Source organism: Sarcophilus harrisii, chromosome 3 (genome assembly GCF_902635505.1).
Source record: "Sarcophilus harrisii chromosome 3, mSarHar1.11, whole genome shotgun sequence".
NCBI lineage: Eukaryota > Metazoa > Chordata > Mammalia > Dasyuromorphia > Dasyuridae > Sarcophilus > Sarcophilus harrisii.
In genome coordinates, this window is record NC_045428.1 from 12,069,369 (window position 1) to 12,094,715 (window position 25,347).

Below are 25,347 nucleotides of genomic sequence, written 5' to 3' on the forward strand. Positions count from 1 at the left end.
CAAGAGAAAGTGAATAATCATTTGGGTTTCATACTTGATTTCTTTCCTTGCCATTGTTGCTTTCGATTTCTGAAAAATGGCCAGCCAGAAAGCCCAGCTGGTGTCAATTGAGGGAAATGACTGGACAAATCGGACTCGATTTATCACACTTATCATGGGCCAGATTACAATGGGGAGAAGAGAGAAAGAGCTCTGGATGTAATGTGCCTAACAGCTATTTCCTACTGATACAAGCCAATTGCTGGGCATGCTCTAGGAGTTAAGGCACATGCCGTTCCTGGGTAAGAAATGTAGCCATGAACCACAGTGCAGTCAAATGTGGCTGTTCTTCATTGGCAAGAAATCTTGTCCACACCTTGACTCAGAGCTATACAAGTTTTGCCAAGACAAATAGTACAGTAAATATAACTTTTTTCAGTCTTTGTTGACATAAGGGATTTCTTGTTTTTGAGTTCCCAACCAAGTGTGCCATTACCTTTCTTCACATTTCTCCAAGAATCTATTTGGCTTCAGTCTCAGTAGCTGAATTCTTGAACACTGTGAGACTTTGTTTTCTTTCAGACTCCAGAAACATGACTGAAGAAATATTCAACCTGGATTACCTTATGTGTGAGAGACTGAGGATGTCGTGGCAGGGAAGTCCAGAATGGGGCTGGCTACATTGCCAAGGGAATGATCTGAATGATTTCCATCATCCTTCTCCAAGTCACCTAAGCCTGGCAAACTGTGTCCTTTTTGTGTTTTAGGAGATGGTGTAGAATTCTGAGAAGCAGATGAAGGAATGGCCCCTTAGGAAAAAAATAAACAAGCAAACAGATAGAGAAAAAGTCCAAATGGATTGTTGGCCGATGCGATGCACATTTTTTTCTCAGGCTTCCTCTGTACCAAGAGAAGAATATCAGAGGAGGAAGAAAACATTTTTAAAGAGTTACTTTTGTGATGTTTTGGCTACAGAGGCATCTTTGTTAATGAAACAAATTTCCAAACAATTACAACATGCAAAAATGCTGAGAATTTATATAAATAGATCTGTTGGGCAATATTTACCCACTGAGAACCATGAGTGGGAAGATTTCTAACATCCATAAAAATTTCCAGGTCTAAAAATCAATTTTAAAAAGCTAAGAGAAATAAAATACAGTTAATTCCCCCTTTTTGTAAAGTATTAGGGGGGTGGAGAGTCGACCCAAAATAAATGACTAGATATACCCTAGTATTCCATGTTTATTGGAATAACCATACAAGATAATGAAATTTTAGATGCCAATTTCAATAATCCATCTTGAATCTTGAATAGTGTGACTAGGACAGGATGATTAGGACTTTCTCTCAGGGTGTTGAATTTAGAGGGTCCTAACAGCATTCTTAGTTCAGTTCAGCTCAGTTCAATTCAATAATAAGTTACCAAATTTTTTTATGGGTCAGGTATTATCAGGTACTGGGACACAAAGACAAAGACAAAACATCCCTTCAAGAATTTACTTTTGTCTGATATTCTGCTTCATCTTAGCAACAAAGAAACAATAGAATTCAGCCCTTCCTTATCAAGGACAAAGAGTTAAAATAGAAAACTAGCAGATAGTGGACTGCTGATATGAACCCAACTTAGTTTCTGGTCCTTGCTCTGGGAACAAAATTACCTCCCTGTAGTCTCTGCCCTTGAACGTTCCTTGCATACACATGCACTGGCGACTTCATTTGAAGTCCCTGATCACTACAGGAACCAGAGAAGTTGGCTTCCCTTGAGAGAGTTTCAGACTAGAGGGAGGCCAGAAAGCCCTTCTTGAAGATTTCAGAAGTTTGATCAAAGGCATATAGTCAGGGGCCCATAGATTCTTCTGGTAAATCATCATTTTTAGGAGCCATCAAAATAGTTATGATATCCTACCTTTGCTCCTCTTCCTGGGGCATCAGCACTAGCTCAACAGGACCTGGGGCAGGATTTGAATGATCCCACTGGAGATGGGAAGAACTAAGATGTTTTCCGTGTACTCTGACATTTTCATCCCATCCTTCATAAAACAAAATCATCTGAGGGATTCAAGTCAGCCACAAGCTTCTCCTCATTCTCCTGGTGCCTTAGAAATTCAATTTTGCTGCTATTTATGACCTGAAATAAAAGAAAGACCTTGTGCTTTAAAATGCAGCCAATTTAGTGATTTAATTAATTTGCATAATGAAAATTAAATCTATTTCACATTCGACATATGCAAAAAGTAGATTCGATCGTGCTCAAGATAGCTGTGCTTTTTCTAAACTTATCTACACACACTATCAGTGTGTTCACAGGTGGATTAAAAAAAGGGTTATTGAAATGACAGCAGCCTGTTTTTGCCATTTTGATACGTGGACATCTCTGGCAGTAATCAATTTTGCGACAATTGTCCTGTCGCTTCCCAATTCTCAGGCGCTTCTTTGTTAGATGAGGGAATTCAGGATGCGTTATCTATCACAGATGACTTGCTTGTTCCCAAGCATCTCTGAATGTGGTTTGGGAATAACGTTCCATTTTCTATTAAGCAGACAAATGCTTATTTTATTGTATTTTGCTTCCAGACTAACTGAAACAGATCTGATGACTATAAAATCTCATGGCTGTAACTATAGGAAATGATAAATATATATATATATATGTTGGCACCATGAGTGAATGTCAGCTTGGATTGATCTTGCCATCTTGACCCGATTTTCCCATGGGAATAACAAAAGTAGAAAGACCTTCAGAACCCATCCATTGAATGTGCCTTCATGTTCAGAGCTGACTGTACGCCTTGATACTTAGATCCAGCCTTACCATAACAATGGATAAAAACTAAATCTAGTGATGTACTTTCTTTCTCTGTAGTCCTTGTTAAGGTTTTACAAAACTGCTCCTTTTGACAAGTGTTTCTATGTTAGATTTCAGGATGAAGTAGCTGCAAGGAGGTAATCAGAAAGTCAAGTCTCAAAAAGATGATACTAAATAAACTTCCTAGCTTTCTAAACTCCTTCATGGCTGACATATGGTAACTATAACCTCTGGCCTTTAAACACTAGGAAAGGAGTTTATCCTGGCATATTTCCAAATGTTTTCTGTTTCTTTTTCTTTTCAAAAGGCATAGAAATGATTGTATCTATCAGTGTGATTTTGGAGACATATTTAGTGGCTACTGTAATATGACTTTACAAATGCACACAGAATTCCCATTTTAAAAGTTCAGATTTAACATTGTTTTGGTGTATTACATCTACATATGTATCTATTAATAGATGATCAATTTTATTCTGTTGAATGGTTGAAGGCAATGTTGTTATATACAAACCTCAACTTCTGGACATTTTGGGGAAAGCTAGTTGTATTCTTTATTCTTTTAATGCTAAGCTAGGTGACCTTGCAACTTGAATTATTTTGTTAGGGTCTCCACGCAACTAGAGTCTGGTATTTTAGGTCTAAGACCCCAGAACCTGATAATTAGCTCATTATGGGTCAAGCCCCAATAAGACCAGTCCAGAAAACTCAAATTCACCAGGAATTGACACAGCAGAAAATCAATTAATTAATTTGCAAGGGAATACATAACTGTCCAGGGAAAGGATCTGTGTTCCTTAGAAGCCACTTTTTAAAAAGCAGAAGGCTATTTATTGGTGTGGAACAGCAGAGAAAGAAAATGAATTGCTATTCAACAGACTTAAAATTTTTTCTTTCTTTCTTCATTCATTTATAAATTGACTCATTTATTCATCTATTTATCTGCCTTTTTATCCATTCTTTCATTCATTTGTTTGTTTATTTGTTCAGGCCAAATAGAGAAATCTGGATAACTATGTCCATTCTATAACTAAATAGAATTTCAAGTTAAGACCTAAGCTCAGTGTCACTGCTTTGTGATCTTCAGGAAAAAAAATCACTTAATCTCTCTGGGCCTCAGTTTACTCATCTGAAAATGGAAGGGATGAAACTTCCCTTAATTGATCTCTGAAATCCCAACTTCCAGAATTCAGATCTTACAATCTATTCTACTAGAGAGTCAACTTTTCTCCTGATTGAGCATATTTTCTGCCCGTTAAAACTGCTCTTCCTTGACATGATGCTCAGGAATCTGACTGACTGACACATTCTAACACTCTCCATGTTTCCTTATCTAGATTCCATGTTGTTCATTCCCCTCCCAATTATTCTCATTGTTACAATAGAAACTTTCCCCATTTCAAACAAATCTCATTATGTGCCAGTTTCAAATTTCCTGATACCCTTTCAATACTGTTCCTTCCTGGTGATCTCCAAGAAGTCACAAGTTTCATTAGTAGCCTGTGTCTCAGTCATATGGGAGCATGGATTCCTGCTGGAAAGGATTCCTGAAGGGAGATAAGCCTGTCCTTCCATCACGGAATGCTTTTCTCCTTATTATCAGTTGACAATGTCCTTTTTCTGATCTTTGTGTGTCTTTTAGTTCATGCAATGTTTACTTTATGGTCCCTCTCCGTTTAAACATTGCCCACCTCCTAAAATGTTGCAACCATTACTTTTCCAATGTAGAATGGACAATGTGATTTATCATTCAGCCATAGAAGACTAGTCTCAAAGATAGAAGGATGTGGATTTTAATCTTGCCTTTGATGCCTAGTGGCTATATGATCTTGGGCATGTCACTTCATCTTTTATGTCTTCTCTAGAAAATGAACCAGGTCTGACTGGATGATCTCTATGGTCCCCTCTGACTATAAGCCTATTATATTATAATCCTTTGATAAGCAAGTCTTTATTCCCTCTCCCCACTGATAAACACATGATAAACACATTATTTCAATTTGTTAAATCCAGAAGAAATCTGGTTATTTGTTTATTCCTTTCTTATAAGGCTCTGGACATGGAATGACTCTGAAAGCTCCCTGTGACAATGTAGAGGACAGGAGGAAAAGAGTGAAAGTCAGAGAGATCTCTTAGGAATCAAACTGTGTTTTCCTCAAACTATAACCACCCGTCCCCAAAGTGACTTTGAGATTAGAGATTATCTTTAGGGTGATGGGGGCTCAGAGCTATGTATGGGGAAAAGAAAGAAAACTCTGTACTTCCTGATCCCTAAATCTTTTGTATATGGCTGAAATCTGATTATTATTAATTGGATCCAATTATTAATTGAATATCAAAATTAATAGTGATTAGGAAAAGATTAAAAGCAAAAAGCAATAGAGATAATCAAGGTATATGGGAATTATATGCTGAGAATAGTTAAAGTATGTTACTTGGTGATCCAGCCAATATTATGATTATGGGCTGATGGAGATACAATCTAGTAAGTACAAACAGTACTTACTGATATTAGGATTTAGAGATGATCAAGTCCTGGGATTAATCCATATTGTCTGTGTGACTAAGGGCAAAATAACTATTTTGAGCCATGTGAATAGGATACTAAACTTGAAATGAGGAAAACTTGAATTTAAATCCTGTCTTAGAAACTCACCAATTGTTTAACCTCTCTCAGCCTCAGTTTCCTCATCTGCAAAATAGAGATATTAATAGCATCTATCTCATGGATTTGTTACAAGGCTCAAATGAAATAACACTTTAATTTTTAAAGTTTTATTGATATCTTTTGTTTCACATTACCTTCAATATAGTTCTCTCCCTCACCTCTCCTTAGCAAGGCATCTCTTTTACAAAGAACAAAGAGAAAAAGAGAGACGGTGTTAGAGAAAAGGAGAACAGAGAGAAAAAAGGGACAGAGACAAAAAGATAGAAAAAAAAGACAGACAATGAGGTAGAGAGACAGAGTACTTTCAAAGTGATAATTATTATTATTGCAAATCTCTCAGAGTTGTCATTGCCTCATCTGTAAAATTGGGAGAATAATACTTGTGCTATTGCCAATATGGGGGGAAAGAGGAGACTTAAAAACCTAAAATACCATGTATCAAGAATGTGTAGGGAGTAGAGGAAGATTACTGAAATTGGGAGTCAAGAAACAGGGGAGAAGCCTTTTTGAGCCAGCCTTGTGGACATGGATATTTGTAGGTTATCTGATTACTTCGTTTTCCCCATTATAAAATAGGGGAAATAATAGACTCAGTACAGCAAGGGGCATATAGTAGTTGCTTAATTAGTGCATATTAACTAAAATATAAATATGTATATTATATTATATTATAATATAATATAATATATATTATATATATTAACTAAAATATAAATACCATCCACCTCAGGAAATGACTGAGGATCAAATGAAATTAGATTGTAAAGGACTCTGCTAGTCATCATCGACTCCCTTGTACTTTGAGACATCATGGTGCTAAACCCAAAGTCCTGGATTCAAACCCTGGCTCTGATACTTACTTTCTATGTGACTGTAGAAAAGTGGGTTTCTTTATTCCTCCCTGGGTTCTATCCCCAAGAAGTGGCTTCTTTCCCTACTGTGATCCAGCAGCCTTCTCACTCTGGAAGGTCATGTGACCTCTTTGGTCCCTTCCTCTGATTGGTCAGTTCCTCTTGTACCTTCTATTCTAAAGAGAGTGTCCACATCAGCCATATTCACTCTTGACATAAATTTATTTAGTAGAACCATCCTATCAGATGAGGATGGATATTTCTATTTCATTTTTCAGATAAAGATAATGTAACTCTAAGAAGTTCAGTAATTTGTCCCTGGTCACACAGTTAATAACCTATTCGAGCTGTGGGATATTAATGTATCCTACAGGTAAGAGTTGTGAGAAGCAGAATGAAATCTAAATGTCTCCTGACTTCCCAACCCAGTGGTGTTTCCACTGCTTAGCATCAGCTGTGCTGCCATGATGATTTCTCAGACTACTTAAACATCATTCAAAAAGCCTTAGATGTCAGAGCTAGGAAGGCCCTTAGAGATCATCTTGTCCAAGACCTTCATTTTAAAGATAAGGAAACTGAGTCCAGACTGAAGCAACCTTAAGGCTACAGAGGTCATAAGGGGATGAGCAAAGATTGCAAGTGTGATCTGCCTTCTGCTCTTTCCAGAGAAGCAATCACAAGGCCTTCTCCTCTAGATGTCTTACATTTAATGAACATTTAATTTTTGAAGTGTTATTGATATCTTTTGTTTTACATTACATTTAATATAGTTCTCTCCCTATCAAATCCTTATCAAATCATCTCTTTTAACAAAGAACAAAGAGAAAGGGGCAGCTAGGTGGCGCAGTGGATAGAGCACCAGCCCGGAATTCAGGACATGATTTCAAATGTGACCTCAGACACTTAATATTTCCTAGCTATATGACTCTGGGCAAGTCACTTAACCCCAATTGCCTCAGCAAAATAATAATAATAATAATAAAGAACAAAGAGAAAAGGAGGGGAATAGAGAGAAAAAGAGACAAAGACAGAGAAATAGAAAGACACTTCTCGTTTGGATGCGAATGCTTCTCAGATAATGAATACTATAAGAATTACAGAGAGATAATAAATAATGAGATAAAGAGACAGATAAGCAGAGAAATTCTATCAACAACAGAGTCAAACCAATGTCTGATAGATAGCACATCCAGTACTCCATAGTCATAATTCTCCATTTCTGCAAAGGAGGGAGGAAGAGACATTTCCTTTTCTTTTTAATCAGCATTAAATTAGCACTTGACTGTGCCAGGTTTTGTCCTGGGGACTGAGGATGAAGAGATCCAAAAGAAGCAGCTCCAGCCCTGCAAGAGCTCACTCTTTCCTGAAAGGAAACAATGTACACCACTAAGTAAATATAAAACACAGGCAAGATGATTACAAAGGAATTGGGGGTAAGGATGCTAGTGATGGAGGGGACTGGGGAGCAGATAGTCTTGAGCTGAGCCTTTGTCACAGAAACTAGAGGGATAGTCTGATTCTCATTTGCAGGTAGGGCAACTGAAGGTTGAGTCTTGCCACCTGACATATCTAAGTGCCCTATTGGGACCCAGGTCTGCTGGCCCCCAGCGGGGTGTTCATCCTCTGCATCACCACTCCCTGATGTATCATATTCACTTCTGCTAGAAAGTCTGAGTCAGGGGCTGGAGGAGGCAAGGTAGTTATTTCTGAAAACATGGCCTGGGGCCCTGAGAGAGGAAGTTCATGTAACCTGGGTGAAACTACCCATCCTCTTCCCGGTGACATGAGGTGAGTCCGCACGGAGACCTAGAGCGAGGACAAACATGACTTGGCATTAGTAAGTCGGGCGCTGGCAGACAGGAAAACCCCCAACTGAACTCTCCCGGGAATATGTCACATTGCAGGGCAGTGAGGTAACTGCAGGCTGACTCAGGCCTTTATCAGGGCCCCTCCTTCAGGAGGTACTTTCTCTACAACTGCTTGAGCAAACACAAGTTTCACAAAGTTACTATATTTAAATGGTATTTGGCTGCTGACTGAGACTTTCAATTGACTTTTGTTTTTCTTCCTTTCTTTCCTCCTTCCTTTCTTTTTCATTTCTTTCTTTCTTTCTTTCTTTTTCTTTTTTTCTCCTTCCATCTATCTCTCCTTCTGCCTGTCTTTCTTTCCTTTTTCTTCCTTCCTTCCTTTCTCCTTTTCTTTCTTCTTTTTTCCCTTTTTCTTCCTTTCTCTTTTTTCTTCCTTCCTTTTATGTTTTTTCCGTCCTTCCTTCTTTTCTTCCTTCCTTTCTTTTTTCTTTCCTTCCTTTCTTCCTCCTTTTCTTTTTTCTTTCTTTGTTTCCCTTTTTCTTCCTTTCTTTTTCTTTTTCTCCCTTCTTTCCTTTCTTTTTTTCTTACTTTATTTCTCCTCCTCCTTTTTTTCTTCCTCCTCTTTCTCCTTCTCCTCATCCTTCTCCTCCTCCTCCCCCTTCTTCTTTCTTCCTTTTTTTTGCGGGGGAGGTGATGATAAAGAGACTTGATCCAGTTACAACAGAAACCAGAAAAAAAAAAAAAAAAAAGAAAACAGGATAAATCTGAGAAGGCTTCAAAGCTTCCTTATTACCTTCTCCATTTACTCTTCAACATAAGACATACTTTCTCCAAAAACAGAGAACAAGGGGGAAACCAGGCCAGCCTGGAGTCAATTAATTCATACTGAATGATCATGAAAGTAGATTAATAAATAAGTTTAGCTAGGTGGTGCAGTGGATAGAGCACCAGCCCTGAAGTCAGGAGGACCTGAGTTCAACTCTGGCCTCAGACACTTAACACTTCCTGACTTGTGTGACCCTGGGCAAGTCACTTAACCTCAATTGCCTCAGCACCTCCCCCCAAACAAAAGTAGATTAATAAGAGTAGAAACACAGTTTGATGATTAGATATGATCATCATCACATCCTAGATAGAGGAGGCCTACAAGTGTGAGTTTAATTGGTGTCAGAAACTTACTGGATTAGCTGATCTCTTAATTTATAGAACTTAATTTATAGAAATGTATACATATGTATTTCTCCCCTGATTGAATGTAAGTTCCTTGAGGGTAGGAACAATTTCATTTTTGTCTTCATGGCCCCTTGATTAATGCCTAATACCCATTACATGTTTAATAAATACTTCATTGGTTCATTGATTAAATTTCAGGGATCCCAGAGGATCCCCAGAGGGGAAGGAGGCTCCACAACTTTTAAAACTATATTACATGGTCCTTTCCCTTCCTAATCTTATCTGTTACTGCATGTACTCCCTGATCCATTGATGAGGGCCTCTGCTGTTCCTATGACACTACACTTCTCTGTATTCCAAAATTCTGTAATTCTCTCTTCCCATCACCACCTCCTGGCTTCCCTTCAAATTTCATTTCAAGTTCCATCTTCTGTAATAAGCCTTTCCCAATCCTTCTTCATCTTTGTGCTTTCCCTCTGGAATTTTATCCAGTTTATCTTGATATCTCTTTTCTATACAGTGTTGCATGGTGTTTCTCCCATTAGTCCCCCAAAGTTCTTGGGTTTTATCCCTTTTAACATAGCCTTTGCCACATAGTAGGTACTGACATCGCCTTTTGACTCCACCTGATTAAAGTTCTGATGTTTCCCAAAGAGATTGTCCAGATAAACAATCTAGGAGTCACAGTGTTCATTTCTTTTTTGTTATTGTTGTTTTGTTTTGTTGTTGTTGTTTTATTGAAGTTTTTTATTTTTTATTTTTTTTAATAGCTTTTTATTTACAAGTTATATGCATGGGTAATTTTATAGCATTGACAATTGCCAAACCTTTTGTTCCAATTTTTCCCCTCTTTCCCCTCACCCCCTCCCCTAGATGGTAGGATGACCAATGCATGTTAAATATATTAAAGTATAAATTAAATACAAAATAAGTATACATGACCAAACCGTTATTTTGCTGTACAAAAAGAATCAGACTCTGAAATATTGTACAATTAGCCTGTGAAGGAAATAAAAAATGCAGGCGGGCAAAAATATAGGGATTGGGAATTCAGTGTAAATGGTTCTTAGTCATCTCCCAGAGTTCTTTCACCCGGTGTAGCTGGTTCAGTTCATTCCTGCTCCATTGGAACTGATTTGGTTCATCTCATTGCTGGAGATGGCCAGGTCCATCAGAACTGATCATCATATAGTATTGTTGTTGAAGTATATAATGATCTCCTGGTCTTGCTCATTTCAATCAGCATCAGTTCGTGTAAATCTTTCCAGGCCTCTCTGAAATCATCCTGCTGATCGTTTCTTCTAGAACAATAATATTCCATAACATTCATATACCATAACTTATTCAGCCATTCTCCAGCTGATGGGCAGCCACTCAGTTTCCAGTTTCTTGCCACTAAAAAAAGGGCTGCCACAAATACACACTGTCCATTTCTGAGAAATGTTTGCTTTATCCTCTTTCTCAGGCAAATGCAGAAACAAGGTGAGCATTGTTCGAACTGTGGGAAACACGAATGACTAGATCTCAGAGTATGTGCAAGTGAGAGAGGAGGAAGACTATGAATTGTAAAAAGTTGCGGTTATGAAGGACTTTCAAAACCCAGACAGGGGATTTGATCATTGTTTTTGGAATTAGGGAGCCATTAGAGCTTATTGAATGGAGGGATAATGTTCAGGTAAACCCTGGTTTCAGGAAGATCTGACAGTTGAGGGATTGAAAATGAGGGGCCTGATGAAGAAGCTCATAAAATGGGTGAGGTGTGAGATGATGAAGATCTGTACAAGTATGGTGGCAGTAGCAGAGGAGAGAAAGGAGCATAAAGAGAAATGTTAGGAACATAAAGTGACAGGACTGAGCCAACAGATTAGATATGGTGGGGGTAAGGGTTAAAGAGTGAGAAGTCCAAGGTGACACTTGGCTGTGAGCCCAGCTGATAAGAGGGCAGAAAACACATACAGTTTTTGCTCCAGGCAAATGACATTATTCTCCAGACACATTTATCAGGAACTTTTCTTGCCTCCTTGCCTAAAGTCATAACTATGCCCCAAACACCTTCCCCACTTAGATTTTAGCTAGATCCCCTGAAATGTCACAATGAAAGCTTTTCTGATCCCTGGCTCCCTCTTGAGAAGGTCCCATTTAGACTATTCAAGAGTGTTGGATTGATATATTCCTAATGCTCTCATTTTTTTACATTTTCTATTATTATTATCTGCAATCTAGTCAGGTTCTGTCAAGGGCAGGGATGGAGTTTTATTATATTTGTGTATCTACTGAGGGGGGAAGGGGAAATGACACAATGGCCTAGACCATAAGTTTGCTGCCATTGTTCTTACTAAAATGACACCTAACGAAGCTCCTTTTTCACATGGAGACTTATTCAACAGCATTTTGGGATGATGTTTACTTTGGGTTCCTTCCAGTTTCTTCTAGTTTTCCCACTTCCCCACCAACATTTATCATTATTTCTATCATATTAGCCAGTCAGAGAGGTGTGAAATTCAGAGTTGTTTTAATTGGCATTTCTCTAATCAAAAGTGATTTCGAGCACTTTTTCGTATGACTATAGATGGCTTTAATTTTGTTATCTGAAAATTATCTGTCCATATCATTTGTCTTGTCTCAATTTTTTTTTTATTTTTTGGTCAATTTTTCTGTCATTGGGGCAGCTGGGTGGTGCAGTGAATAGAGCACAGGTTCTAAAGGCAGGAAGTCCTGAGTTCAAATTTATCCTCAAACACTTGACACTTGCTAACTGTGTGACCCTGGGCAATAAACTTAACCCCAATTGCTTCACACACACACACACAAAGTGCCATCCATTTCCTTGTCTAGAGACCACCTAGAAGTAGACAAGATGATTATGAGAGACAATATTACACAGCAGAAAGAAAGCTAGGCTTGACATCAGCAAAGCTTTGGCTGGAGTTCAGCTTCTGACATTTATCAGCCCTGTGGCCCTCAACAATTCTGGGCCTAAGTTTGCTAGTCTGTAAAATGGGCATGGGCTATGAGAAGTAGTGTGTCATAATGAATAGCATGTCTTGATGACAAGAAATCTGGGTTCAAGGCCTATTTCTGACATACTGTGATGAGTCTTCACCTTTCAGAATCCCTCAGTAACTCCCTCAAATTATAAACTGTGAGAAGATCCATGGAAATAAGGAAACAAGCACTTATTAAGCATCTATTATACTCAGACACTGTGCTAAGCCCCTTTATGAATATTATCCCATTTGATCCAACAATCCTGAGAAGTAGGTGCTATTATCCCCATTTTACAGATGAAGTAATTGAGATAGAAAAGTTAAGTGACTTGCCTAGGTTCATACTGCTATTAAGTATCTAAGTCAAATTTGAACTCGGGTCCTCCTGACTCCAGATTATCACTCTATCCTCTGTAATACTTAGCCATCTCATTATAACCAATGGGTTAATTGGGAAACTTTTCCCTTCCTCCCAACTCAATCCAATAAAACCTTGTAAGTATTAAGGGTCAAGTCAATTCTCCAAGAGCCTTCCCAGCTGTGAACATCTGAAGGAATTGCAAAGTAGCCTTTACTGACACAGGTGTTGCTTGTGGACTGGGAAAATAAATTGGAATCAGAGGGAAGAGGAGAGAGGTCAGAGAACACAATGGCCTCTCAGTGGGGAGGTCAGAGAACAGCAACTGTCTATCAGTCTCCTTGAATTGCCATGATCCTCTCACAAGAAGAGAAGAAAAGGTCTACCAGAGATAAAGCAAAATTATATATTGTGTTCTCAACAATAAGGGCATCTTTTCCAACTTTCTAGCTATCTCTCTTCCGATAGTTCTTCAAAACTAGACACAGACATCCCTAACTTTTCCATTCCTCAATGGCTCTGATGTGGGGAAACTCCGGTTCCTTACTCTGCTTACATTCTAAATCTCACTCCCCCTTTTTCCTGTTATAGTGAACAAACCCCTCTGTGTTCTCCAACCCCTCCTATCTACCCGATGCCATCACCTCCTGACCAACCCATATCCCTTTAGAGTCTCTGGGTCTTTCCATCTACTCTACATCTAAGCCCTCTGAGGGGATAGGAGCCAATCTCTTACGTTTATAATGTGAGCTCTGTGAGAATAGGGATTGTCTCATTTGTACACCCAATCCTTGGCACAGGACTTATTGCCTGGTAAGCCTTTAATTTTATTTAATACATATATATTTTTTCATTTGCTTGCTCATTCAGATGTCTTTTAGCACAGGGAGTGGAACTTCCTATGCCAATGGAACTGGTCTGGACTTGAATCCAAATCTTCTGACCCCAGATTCACTATTATTTTCTCTTAAATCCCCACCATTTACCAAATTGTCTGACACATAAAAGCTACTTTTAAATGCTTGTTTGCTTGATGACTTCATATCCTGTCTTCATTTTTGTGAAGCAGAGCCATTTTTTCATACAAAACAAACAAACAAACAAAAACACTGTTACCTGTTTTAGTAATTTTTGATGTTCAGTTTTATACTTTCTTAAAAGGGGGGGTAAACATTTATTTCAAAGTGGTCAATTTTTCTATAATTACTTTTAAAAGTCCCATTTAGTATTCCTGTACTGACTCTCCTGGCAAACAAGTCTTGCCCAAGCTCTCTCTTCCTTCTATCCCTCCCCCCATTCAGATAAGATGAATCAAGACTAAATCAACTTTTTCATTCTTCCTGATCGGGGTGTGTCCATCTAATCCTCACATTGCTCTACTAAAAGCAATGTCCCAGAAACTTTTTAGATCAAAATCCTCCTTCCAGTGTACTATTCTCCTCTGTGTGTTGTTGTTCAATCATGTCCAACTCTTTGTGACCCCAATGGAGATTTTCTTGGCAAAAATCCGGGAGTGATTTGCCACTTAGTGTCCCCCAAATTAGAAAATGAATCCAGAGAAGGCAGTGATTGTAAATGTGTTTGTATTGCAGGATTTAGCACATAGCTTGTCCTTAAGTGCTTGAAGTTTTTTTCATTCATTTATCATGTATACTATAATTCAATTCAAATACTAAAAAGATACTTCTTCTGGATATCTCAGATTCAAGTCTCTCTCCAGTCCAGCTCCTCCTGCAACTGAGTTGGCCATTTTTTTGTTTGTTCAAATTTGACCACATCATGGTCTACTCTACTCAATAGACTCCCCAAGTCTTCTAATTTTTAAAGCTTTCCATAACTGGCCCCATTCTATTTTCCTAGTCTGCCTTTATCCTCCACACTCCCTTATACTCTACTGTCTAATAACAAAGGCTTCCTTTCTTCTATTGGAACCAGACCCTCCATCCCCAGGCCCAGGGGCATTTTCTAAGACCTGTAATCTTCTCCCTCTTTATCCAGACCCACTGGCTTCCATCCCTTCTTTCAAGTCCCAGCTAAAATCACATCTAGTCTCTGCTTCCCTAAATTCTGGCACCTACCTTTTTTGGATCATCTGGGTACCTCATTTTTAAACAGGTTTTCATATTCTCTGCCATTAGACTTTGAGCACCCAGAAAACAGTAGATCTTAATGCAAAGACATAATGGGAGCGTAATGAATATTGACCACTTACATTTGAAATCGGTTCTTCATTCTGTTACTGCCTTATTTTCTCCCTCAAGAATCTGAGGATAACTGATTTCTCAGTCTTGATGCAAACTGTAGTACCGGGCTTCAGTCCTTAGCAGCTGATCTTCCAGGTATATAAATAGTCAAATAGTAAATAAACACAGGGTCAAGCAGACCCAGGCAAGGCTGAAAAAGACCAAACAACAAATATTGATTAAAATCTGCACTTATCCTTTTACATTTGTAAATGGATTTGTCCTAAATGCTTTTAACATAGGAAGGAAAGCTGTAAATATAAACAAGATTTCCCCAGATTTGAAGCTGGGAAGTCTAACACAGACCTTTGCACATCTCCCTTTATATTTGAGGAAATGATGACCAAGGGAGCTCAGTGACTTTTCGAAGGTGAACCAGGCTCGGATGTCACCTGTAGGATTTGAATCCACATCTTCTGACTAATAAATAAGGAGTAATTTTTCACAGAACTGCTTAGGTTCAATAGTACCTGAAATAACACCATATGTCTTTATATCATGTTTTTCCTTAGTACTCCTATGTTCCTCCAAATGTCTTTACCCCAAAGAGAATGATTACTTAGCCAGAAGCAGCCAGTGTCAGGTAATATGACTATGTGTGCAGAGGAAATGCAGTAATCGGCTCCATCTCCATGAAAGCACAGCTTAAAAAATCTTTTTCCTTCCCTGAGGCTGCCTGACTGCCTGGTGATTAGACCAGAGAATCACTGCTGTGAAACCATCAGGGATTCTAGCATGGCAGACTCCACTTATGCCCCAAGTCTCACTCCTGGGGTGTAAGTTACAGTTGGCGAAAAGAAAGAATTCATTGAATAAAAGTTGGGATTCAGTAAAAATACTCAGTCAAGGTGGGGGAGAAAGGGGGGAAGAAAAAGACTGGGTTAAAATAAATAACCAGGGAACAGAATTGGAATCAATCAGTCCAATTGAAGGATTTGCTAAGTGCCTACTATGTGGAAGTAGCCTGAGGATTAAAAAAGGAAAAAGAAAAGAAGCCTCTGTCTTCAATCAATCAACAGCAAATTTAAGTTAATGCTTGACTCACGCAGGCACTGTGCCAGGGGCTGGGGCTACAAGTACAAAAAAAAAAAAAAAAAAAAAAAAAGCAAGAAACTGGCATAGTTTTTTTTTTTTTTAGGTTTCTTTGTATTTTTTATTTTACATCTTACTAATTTCTAGAGATTCCCTTCCCTAGCAAACTCTTCTTTGCAACAAAGACAAACAAAATGGACAGCTGCCAAAACCTTGACCTGGAAGGAGTTTTGGTGGAGAAAGCAGAAGGATAACAATTACAAAGTTAAAGAGGCAATCAAAACAAGGAAATCAGAGAGGTTTCTTGGTGGCCCTGGGTTGAACTTGCAGGAAGGATGAAGGATCCCAGGATGGCCAGAGGTGAGGGGCAATGCTTTCCAGGAATTGGGGTCTGTGCCAAGGTCTGGACACAAGAGATGAAGTGTGGAATAGGAAGAAAAGAAAGAAAGGCTTGAAGGTCAAAAAATATTGAAAGGGGGCAAGAATTGGGGAGGTGAATGCACCTTGACTGTGAAGGCTTTATCTTCCAAGTAAAGACATTTATATTTTAATGGAAAGCAATGGCAGCTTACTGGATAGGAAATGACAAGGTTAGACTTGAGTTCCATGGCTTCCTTGGGGGATGGGGATACTTAGAGATGTTGTCATTGAATCATCAGTGTCTGGTACATAAATAAATACTTATAGGTTGAGTAACTAAAGCCAAAGACTTCAGAGCCAGAGGAGAGAAGGGCCTTAGCCAAGGATGGAGCACAACCCCAGCCACCTATCACCAGTGACCTTCTCAGTAAAACTTGGAACCTAATTGAGCAAAGTGGCAAACCTGCTTTGCTCTCTGAACTTGCCTACCTGTTCCTAACTTGTATCGTCAGAGAACTGTCAGTCCCATGTTCCCATGGTGTATTCACTATGACTATTCTCAGAACATGCTATGTGACTCACTAAAAGAAGGGCTATGGGAAATAAGAGGCAGCATGACAGAACGGTGAGGGTGATTGACTCAGAGCAGGATGACTTGTACAAATCCTACCTTAAACACTAGTTTTGTGACCCAGACCAATCCTTTAAGCATTCATGGTTTCCTCATCTATTATCTGAGAGGAGGTTGGACTCAGCAGCCTGTAGGGTCACTTCCTACTACAAATCTAATTTCCTATTAACCTAAGAGGGCATCCCGAGCCCACTGGTAGTGTCAGGAAAGGCCATTAAGAAGAATAATTTTCTGGAAGTCTGAAAAAGTGAAACTGCTTTTGAGTGAAAAGGTATTAAGAGTCATAATGCTGCATTTGTGAACACTGCACTGAATCATTTAGGAAAAAGTGCTATTTCAAAAGTCAGCTTAGAAATGATTTAAAAACTTTATTGTGAACGTTAAGCATCTAGTATACTCTGGCTAAGATTCATGGGAAAAGATTCTGCTGCTGGGGAAGATTGAAGGAAAACGAAAAGGGGATGGGGAAGAATGAGATGCAGAGATTGTTCCTGGAAGCAATGAACGTGAGCTTGGATGGACTTCTGGAGATAGTGGAGAATAAAAGGGCTATGATTCATGGGGTGACGGAAGGTCAGACACGACTGAGCAACTGAACAACAAGTAATATCAGATTTCTATTTTTCATATTAGTTCTTTGCCATTCAGAGGACTTAAGGATTATTTAGCTTATCCCAATTGGAAAACTTCCACTTTCCGAGGGAAAAGGACTCTTCCAAAGAAGAGAGTCATAACTAGGGTATGATCGTTAGGCCACTGACCTAGGGAGCCAGATTTAAGGGTGTCTTGTGGCAGCTTACTGCAAATTTCAAGTCTTTCAGTGATACCTCATTAGCAGGAAGAATTATTTAAAATAGGCTACTAGATTTTAGGCAGTGTGGAGCTTCCCTCTGCTCTTATCTGCTTTTCTCACTCCCCCTGCTCCCCCCCTTTCCAACAGCACTCCCATCTTTCCCACCTCCCTAACTCCAAATTGAAGATGTGCTTTCCCCACCTTGTGTCTAGGTCTAGTTTGTGGTACTTTCCATGAATACAAAAACCTTCCTATGTTGAACTCTGCCAAAGGCCCATTGGTCCTAAGCTACAATGACTTGGGTCTTGGGACTCAAAATCTTATATTCTACCTACCTTTCCTCCCTTTTTACTGTTTTTTTTCCTGCTTTCTTATCTGTCTTAGTTTACTTCTTCCACAATTCTAAATGTTTAGATACTTGGCAGAGTTGGGAAAGTAACCATTTAGGGTTTGGTGTTGTTCACAATGAATGATCTTATGGCAGACATTTTTTTTGTTTTTTGTTTTTTGTTTTTTTACACAGCTATCGGGAAGATGTTGTGCTGTGTTGTTGAGTGAAAGCTAACCATCTAAATGTGATAATTTACTTGGGTGAGCCATGGATAGTATAACTGACTATATAATGATGAATAAAATCTCATTTATTAGTGCATATATATGTACGTGTGAGACTCTATTCATCAATTTTGCAATTACAGGTTTTTTTTTTGTTTTTTGTTTTGTTTTTTTTCCCCTTAAATCTCAACAGAGATTCACAAACTGGCCATCTGGGTAGCATGTTTGGAGGACATCCATCAAAGTGAATGATGAAAAGAAATGTCCAAGAGATGCTTTTTTATATATGGCTTTTTTTAGTGAACACATACTTCATCTGAGATTTCAAAGCCTGGCATAGATCTTGTCTCAAAAAAAAAAACCTACAACAGAATAAAATATGTCTTGCAGAGTCACCTAACGTGGAAAAAAAAAGGATAACTTCTGTCATGGGTTAAAAATATCGGCAGAACTCCAAATACTACCCAGATGCTGGTTAAAGGGAACATTTTCTTCGTTTTAGGAATAATACCCAAAGAGCATATCCATCTGTCCATTGCAAGATGTTGTCCAAGTTCCATGCTGGTGAAGACAGCTCAAAGTGTTAGTAAGAGCTGAAGAGTGCCAAAGGAAGATATTTTTTTTTTTTTTTTAAAGCAAAGATCGGAGTGGGCAAAAAGAGTTCTCAAATGCATTGCTAGTGACAATGGAGATAAGGTTGTCAAATTATATAGGGAATAACACAGTTTATTAAACTTAAGGTAGTTGTAGTATCCTTAATGAGATGCATTTCAGCTTTGAAATAAGCTTACACTGGAATCGGGATTCCCAAGGAGTCTAATTCATTTTTTGATTGACACAAAACAGTATATTGTGTTTGATCTGAAAAGGCTACTAGATGAGCTGGGTTTGCCAGCAAAATCCCCACAATCATGATTCTGTAATCAAGGGATTAAGATTCCCAGTAACTAGAAATTTTGAATCGGGGACATATTCTATCTTTTGGATCATATAGAGGGAGTTCTACAGCACTTCCATATTACTATTGTTATTGGATTTTTTTTTTTGCAAGCTATTACAGTATACCATATGCCTCATGATTTATAAAATGATGCTGTCAACCCTCAGCTGTTTAAAGAACTATCCTGGAAAACTCTCCCTGGCTTTTAGGATAGCCCTATATCTGAAAAGTAGAAGGAGGAAATGATAAGCTTCTGTGTGTCAAACGAGCAGTTTCTGAGCTTGGCTCTAAACAGAAATAGTGGATAGAACCAAGGAAATGTGAAGACTTTAATGTTATCATTCTGTTATTGGTTGGATTTCTGCATAAGCAAATAATGAAAATTATAAGACTTTTTTTTTTTTTTTACATGAATGTGTAGAATTGGACAAGAAAGGAGAAGAAATGGAAGAGCATAGAGGTGACCGGTAGTGTCAGCAGCCATAGCCCTGAATTTTAGCATTAGCCCTGTCACCTAATAACTGTATGGCCTCCATCAAGTTCCTTCTAGGGACTTTCATTTTCTCATCCACAAAATGAAAATGGTCTCATTTGGTCTCACCATGCTGTGATTCTCTGGGACAGCTGCAGTGGGGGTGGCAGTGATTAGAAGGAGTAGAGAAGAGATTTAGACAGGAGACAACCCCACTAGCAATCTGGTGCTGGGACAGACAGCTCCCTGAACCTCAATAACCCCCAAAGGAAGGAAGATCTGCTAAAGATGCAGGGATCACAGCTTAACCATGTGTGGTGGGAAGGGGGTGAGGACAGTCTCAGGCTACATGGAGTAGCTGAGTAGTATTCACTTCAATAGTCTTCTAAAACATCATTGTATATTTAAATGTCAGCAGACTGCTTGGCAACCATGACAGTTCAGTGTAGGACATGAGTGTATCCCAATGTATTCATGGGCAGCAGAGTAAAATAGATTGCATTCTACAGTATGGATTCCAAATCCAGTGAAAGGCAACGCACGTAAGCATAAGACAGTTCTGTTAGCTCTGAAAGGGAAAATGGAAATGTGTACTTGATTTAGAAAGGGGGAGCATGGGAAAATCCTGCAAACTGAACACACTGTCATTATTCTCCTTTCACAGCATATATCTAGTCTCCATGCTTATGTATTGCATGCCTCCCATTCCTGAAATGAATTTGCTACTCGCCTCCATACTGCAAATCCCTAATTTTTTTTTTTTCAAGGTTTAGCCCTCCCTTTATCTTCTCCAGGAAGCCCTTCCTGATTTTCAGCTCCTCATCCTCTTCCCCTCAAACTCCATTGTTTCCATTTCATATCTATTTGGGGCATTGTCTCTTTTGAATAGAGTGGGAGCTCTTTGAAGGCAGAATCTGTTTCAGTTTTCTTTGGTCCCTCCAGAGCCTCCCTGACATCCAGAATGATGGCTGAGATTGCCTCATTCTTCACATAATAAAGTGCAGAAAAATCCACTGTTCATTTTGTTTGCAGTCAGAATCCGTGAAAACTATTGGCTAGTCAGATCGTGCACATGGTGAAACCAGGCTCTTCAGACCACTGTTCTGCATGAGTGTGATCCCAGAGTGCCCCTCTCTCTGATCTAATCCTCACTGAAAAGGTAAAGGGTTATACAACCCAATGGCTAGCCACTGGGCTTTGCATTTCTGCTAAAAGAAAACTGGTGTTTCAAAGGGAAACATGGCTTTCAAAAGCTAGAAAGCTGGTAAAATGGATGTACAAGGCTTGTAATCGGCATTCCTGGGCTGTTCTAAGAATCTGATCCTGAACACTGGCTATATCATAAGCAATGACACAATTCGAGTGAAATAGAGCAAATTCAGTAACACTTATGAACATCTTCACCATAAATTGACCATGAAAAGAGTGCCTACAGATTTAAGACTGAAGTCCCTGTGAGGGCAGGCACCCTTCTTTGTATCTGGCTCCTTTAATAAATTCTTTCTGATTGGACAGCAGTGAAGTTGACTGTTCTTGAAAATGCTAATGCTTTAATGTCCCATGAAGCAGAACTTTTAAACAATGGAAAATTTTTACCTCTAAAATCTGTTTCTGATCCTGTCTCTCTGAGTCTCCCTGTTTTTCTTTTGATTTTGCTCTTTCTGTGTCTTGTTTTCCCCTCTCTGCCTCATTCTTCCTCTATTTCTCATTGTAATAGAATTCCAGTCTTAGGGTACATTGAGCTGTGGGTGGCTGCTTTACCCTTCTCAAATCCCCATTCCTCAAATTATGGGGCTCTTCATCTGTCCCACACCTCTGATTCTCTCCTGAACACTCCTTATCTCTGTATACAGAACCACAATCTTTCAGCCATCATCTTCTTGACTAGTTTTTCACTTTCTATATTCTAAGTATTCTGAAGTTCGTTTTGCCTTCAAGAGCAGCAGTGATGAAAATGCCTGAACTCTCTTCCCCACCCCCAAGACTTTCAGTTTTTTGGATAAGCTCCCACAATCCTTAGAGATTCTCTCAGGCACAAATAGTTGAAACAGGTTTGCTCAAATAATGGTCACATTGGGCATCCACATTTCCAAGCAACTGGTAACATCCCTCTCTACATCCTCCAGTGAAATTCTAGTATTTCCCCTCACAAAAGTGAGGGGAACTTTAAGCCTAGACACTTCTACTACATAGTAATTGGTCTCAATTATCCCTTCCAGAAGAGACCAAGAAGGAGGATGAGATTTGAATGGGAGACTGACTGACTCATGAGCTTTAAAAAGCATACTTCTGAGCACTGTACTTTCCAGGCAACTAGTTATTTCTTAGAAATATTGTTAGTCTCTCACCTTTTTCACAAAGGTTTACTTTTTTAAATGTTTGTCATTTCATGTTTAAAGAACATTTGATATGGATGAGCAGGCTGATTTCAGAAAAGCCTGAAAAGACTTACATGAACTGATGCTAAGTGAGGTGAGCAGAACCAAAAGAACATTGTACACAGTAACAATAAAATTATGTGATGATCGATTGTGATAGGCTTGGCTGTTTTCCACAATGAGGTGAGCAATTTCAGTAGACTTGTGATTGAAAGAGCCATCTGCATCTAGAGAGAGGACTATGGAGACTGAATAACATGGATCAAAGAATAGTATTTGGCCCTTTTGTTGTTATCATTTGTTTACTTTTTTTTTTAATTTTTTAAGCCATTTGATCTGATTTTTCTTACACAGCATGATGAAATGGAAATGTTGAGAAGAATTATACATGTTTAATTTATATAGAATTGCTTACTGTCTGGGGAGGGGGGGAAAGGGAGTAAAAAGAAATTTGGAAAACAAGGTTTTGCAAAGGTAAATGTTGAAAACTATCTTTGCATGTGTTGGAAAAATAAAATACTATTAAAAAGGAAAAATAAAATACTATTAAAAAGAATATTTGATGTCATTGCAAAAGACAATTTACATATTAAAAAAAAAAGCAGGAAGGAAATCTGCTCCATTGTGAGACATTCTATTTGATTTTCAATTTCATCCTAAGAAATCGACAACTATTAAAACATACTAGCACTGGAGTCCAGAAGATTTCTGTTCAAATCTTACTCTTTCTGCTTAATATGTAATTATAGGCAAGTCAACAAAACTATCCAGGTTTTAATTTATGCATCTGCAAAATGGGGACAATAATGGCTATCATTTGACTTTAAAGTAATTCAAAGTGCACAATATTTACCTTTACTTTGTATTTTCTAAATCGGCCAGATTGTGTTCAGGTCTATTTTTACCCATAGGTGGCACCAACATTTTCTAAATATATCTAGAAATCAAACTATTGAGCCAGAGTTAAGGAAGAGAGGGGGCTACTTATTACTCTGAAACCTCAAGATTAGATATCAGTTTAATGAGTCAACACTTGGTTAGGTTAGAGCAAACCACCTTTGTGTTATTCAAAGGCCTAACCTCAGTGTCATATCAGAAGTTCATTAACATTATTATTTTTTTTAATGGGAAGGGTGGCAAAGGTCAGGGACAGAATCCTCAATTGGGATAGCTCTTTGCTGAAGGTCAAACAATCTTTCCAGATTGTCCTTCACTTTGGCCTATTTTTTCAGGAGCTACCCCCTCGCCCCATTGGGTTTTCTATAGATGTTAAACCATTTTCAGTGAGGCATTTTATTACCCGGATTTCTTTGGCATCCTTCCCAAGGGTGTTATTGACTTGTTATTTCCAGTTCACGATACTCGTGGATTACTCACGGATAAGCACCTATCTTTATGGCTCACAAGAATGATCCAGAAATCACTGGAGTTTCATCAGATGTTGTAAACCTTGTCCCGGATAAATATAACACTTTTTATAGTTTGGAGAAACAAAAAAACAAAATGTGGTTCTCCACTTTTAAAAATCTGTGAAGTGGTGGCTTCTGAGGCTTTATTTTTCTTTTCTCACATCCTCAAAGCTTTGGCTAAGCATTTTTTTTTTTTTTTTTTTTTTTTAGAGTGCAGTGAGCTTAGAGGCGGCATGGTGATGGAAGGTATGAATTTAAATCGTGCCTCAGACATTTGCTGGATAGGGGCAGACAGGTGAAAGAATTACTTGGTGCCTCAATTTCCCTCTCTATAAAACAGGGAAGGTCTGAGCATCTTTCTCACACAGTTATTGTAAGAATTAAATGTAAAAGCACTAGGTGTTAAGCCCCAGAGTCTTATCAGCTATTACTAGTTTTATGGCAGAATCCAAACTAATGACTTCACCAAGTGGAGCACCTAAATTCTGGGTCCTAGCCCAGGGACTTTGCCATCAAAGTAGTGGGTGCTCCCAAGAACAGATTTTTCTGGAGGATTACATCAGCCAGGCAGTCAACCAGCCCTTAGTAAAAGGCAGGAATTGTGCTAAGTGCAGTTGGTCTCCAGAGGACTATGCTGTGGGACTGGGTTTGGAAACAAAAACTTTGCTCTTTACTAGCAGTGTTCCTTAAGATATGGCCCTCTAGCTCTCCCTCCCAGTTTCTTTTTTCTTCCCTAACATGGGCTTGGGGGTTGGGAGTAGAATAGAGAAGAGGATCCCTAAAGTTTGATTTGGTTTCAGCTTGAAACCTCTGATCGTAGGAGCTCCTTCTTTGTCAGCCAGAAATTGTTTTGTGCTTGGCACCTCGGGTACTTCCCTGCTTCTCTCATTGTACCAACTAGGGGATTACTTCATGTCCTGGCGATCCATGGAAAGCAAGGAACAGGGACAGAGCAAAGCCCCGGGAAGGGGTGGAGGGGGGGGAAGGCTTCAAGTCTACCAGATAATATTAGAGAGCTCTTTGTGGAAATGCCTCGAGATACATAATTGCAAAGTAAGTCATATGAAATACACTTAAGTATTGTTATTGTTTGCCCTTCATTCTCGAAGGGCACCATGACATCCGGGAGGTGATGGGGGGCCGTGCAAGCGAGTTGGATCTCCATGAGAGAGGGCTGCGTGAGGTCCCCTCCCCAGATCCACCTATGTGTGCGTATACATATGATACAGGCGGATAAGCTATTCGATGTTAGAGGTTCCTCTGGGGAGCTTTAATAACCGTTTCCTAGCTAGAGTGGAAGCATTAGTACCCGTTACCTCGGGGAGGGCCGGAGAAGTGTTTAATCACACGGCCTGGGCTTCAATCCCGATTTTTGTCATACTCTAGTTGTGTGATCGTGGGCGAGTCATTGACCTCCCTGCACCTCAGCTCTAAAATGAAGGATTTGGAGTAGCCGAAGCCCAGTTCTAGGGTTCCCGAGACTGTGACCTGTTGCAAAGAACTGGATGGATGAGTCGTGGTCTGGTCTAACCGTTGCGCAGGCAAACGCAGAGGCAGGGCCTTCCGAAGGGTGTGGGGGAGCCCCCTCCCTCTCGGCCTCTAGGTGAGCCCTGCTGGAGGCCACGATGCCCGGCCTGAACAAGCCGAACGTTGTGCTCCAAGAATTGCAATCGGGGAATAAAACAATGAGCTCCTTGGAGCTAATTGAAGGAGGGAGACTTCGGGGTCCGGCCGTCACAGAATCCCGATCCTGGGTGGGATCTCTCGGCCTCCAGCTGAACTACGGGGTATTAACCCTAGTGCCTCCGCACGGTCCGGACCCTTGGGAAGTTCTATCAAGTTCGTGACTTGGTGCCTTTATTTATTCGGCAGCCGGGGTCTCTCTCGGACAGCCAACCAGC

At 39.3% G+C, this 25,347-nt stretch overlaps 1 long non-coding RNA gene across 1 annotated transcript; it reads right to left on the reverse strand.

Moving 5' to 3' along the window:
- Window positions 1–460: 460 nt before the first annotated feature.
- LOC116422184 lies at window positions 461–6,545 on the reverse strand. Its single transcript, XR_004232733.1, has 3 exons — window positions 6,317–6,545; window positions 1,889–2,110; window positions 461–879 (listed from the first exon to the last, which is right to left on the reverse strand). It is a non-coding gene; the product is annotated as an uncharacterized LOC116422184 (long non-coding RNA).
- Window positions 6,546–25,347: the final 18,802 nt, after the last annotated feature.